Below are 2,426 nucleotides of genomic sequence, written 5' to 3' on the forward strand. Positions count from 1 at the left end.
ATTTTTTAAAAATTTTACTTTAATTTTTCAATTTTTTTTTTTTTTTTTTTCATTTTATATTTTATTTCTCGACTTTTTTAGAGTGGTTGGGTCAATGAACGAGCTCGAACGCTGAGTGGATTATTAATAACTTATCTGCTTATTTTGCTGATAAGAAAAGATAAAAACTCTTTACTTCAATATTTGAAAACCAGTCTGAAACGTTTCGTAACATTTCGAACAACAATCTTTCTATCTTAGAACAAATGATATCTGTTGCATAAAGTTCTGTGAGGAGAGAGAGTCGACGAGAGAGACTAATTTGAAATAGAAATAAACTATTTGTTTTAATGTCTTGAAAGCTACAATTGTTTCATGATATAAAACCGTGGCTGCCAATCCCGACACCAATCTTTTCATGGAATCTCCAAATACAAGTTAACCAAACCAAAAAATGCCTGCTATTCGTGGAAGGTGGGAAAATGGTGTTTATTATGTAGGAGAAGTGGACATACACCATTCTGTGTATTCCAATTCCGTACATTAAATTTCTTAAGGAAGAAAACGGAACGCAGACTCTAAACTAAACAGCACAACAATATTTTATTACGGCAAAAATCCGCTCACACGAGGAGGGGATTTGGTGATAATGAACGAAGGGCATCAAAAACAGAACGTTGATATGCACGAACCAGATTAATTTTTTAAAAAACAGTACAGCCATGTAGATTAGCTGAAAAATCCTGCAGATTCCTAATGGAATAACGATCAGGCACCGTTACAGCATTAAGACGCCGATAGTCCCCCACCGGGCGAAAACCAGAATCACCTTTTCAGGCCGAGTTGAACCATGTGTTCAAACTCGGCCCTAGCCGTTTTGAGACGGTCCGGTGCCAGACGCCGTGGGCGCGAAAAAACAGGCGACCCAGTAGTCGTGATAAAATGGAGGGTGGAATGTGCGGGCTTAGCGGGAAAAGAAGCTAGAAGCGAATGAAAAACATCCCCAGCAGTGGCAATAAAAAACGCTGGGCTAAGAGTTGGGTAGGTAGAGCCCTTTGCTGGCGTGAAGAGAGATGTCGAACCGTCGACAAGCCTCCGACGCCGAACATCCACCAACAAGTTAAAATGATTTTAAAAATCCGCACCCAAAATAGAATGCGGGATGTCAGCTATGACAAAAACCCATTGAAAATCTCTGGTAAGACCAATGTCTAGTCGCAGAGAAAGCTGACCAAAAGTACGTATCAGGGAGGAATCAATCGCGTGTAAAACAATAGACGAATGCCTAGGTTTGTCAGTAATAAGGCGAAGAGGTCAAATACTACAGCACGACCATGAAGAACTTCTTCGACACCTGGTCTTTCACAAAAATTGTACGATAAGAAAAAAGTGTAGAGGAGGAAACTGATGTGCTCAATTCCTCCTGTGGACGTTTCCCGAGATAAAAGAGCATGGCTGGATACACTTATGTGCCTTTTCTGAAAATTTAGTATGGTACCAGCACAATCCAGGTTGTCTTCCAGAAGCTGAACGACCACGACTTGAGAGCGGGAACGAGCGCGGGAAAAAGGCTTGTTATCCGGCATAGAGCGTCCAACTGACGCGTGAGCTCTTCTAGTTTATCAGCAATGGCGTCATACGACAAGGAAGAGGATCAGGCTGCTGAAGTGGCCTCAGAACATAGACAGGCACCGCGTGAAGGTTGGCCGGAAAATTCTAGGATTTTATCGGCCAAGATTGTCCGCACGTCCGAAGGCAATCTCGAAAAGAAAATTTTACGCAGAAGAGGAGTGTCAGTTGAATCTCCGCTCAACTCGCATAAGTGGCGTAAAAATTCTGACGGAGTTCTATCTCCCAATTGCTCATCCGCCATGACCTCATTGAATCTGCTCTCAGCAGACTTGGTGTAACGACGTAAAATCTCCGCTTTTACGGAGATATTAGTGGCGTCAGGACTGGGAGACGTGACTAAATCCCTGGCGGAGGTGGAGAGTTGCAACGGCAAGTCACAATACAACAACTGTAACTGCTTTGAGGTAGGAATACCATGTGTGTCAAAATATGCCTCCAATTGAGCAAACCACAAGGTTGCGTCACCTGTGAATGAAGGTAACATGTGGGAGAGCATAGTTCCTATCGAAAACATGATTCCACCAAAGGAAAAAAAAAAGGAAAGAGACAATGAACAGAAGGTTCTCGTATATAAGATACGTGGACAGCAAAAGGAGTCCACCAAAGAAAAAAACGAAATTTTCTTTTTCGTGTTTTTTTTTTTGTATTGAAGTGTACACAGGAGAAAGAGAGAAAGAAAAAAATTTTTGTAAAGAAAAACAATGTGTTTGCCTTTTTTTTTTCCTCAGAGTGTGTGTGTGTGTGTGTGTGTTGCTTTTGTGTACTGTATGCAGGAACAAAATATCACCAACCTTGTCGCGCCGAAAGGTAAATAT

Source organism: Octopus bimaculoides, chromosome 9, assembly GCF_001194135.2.
Source record: "Octopus bimaculoides isolate UCB-OBI-ISO-001 chromosome 9, ASM119413v2, whole genome shotgun sequence".
NCBI classification, from domain to species: Eukaryota; Metazoa; Mollusca; class Cephalopoda; order Octopoda; family Octopodidae; genus Octopus; species Octopus bimaculoides.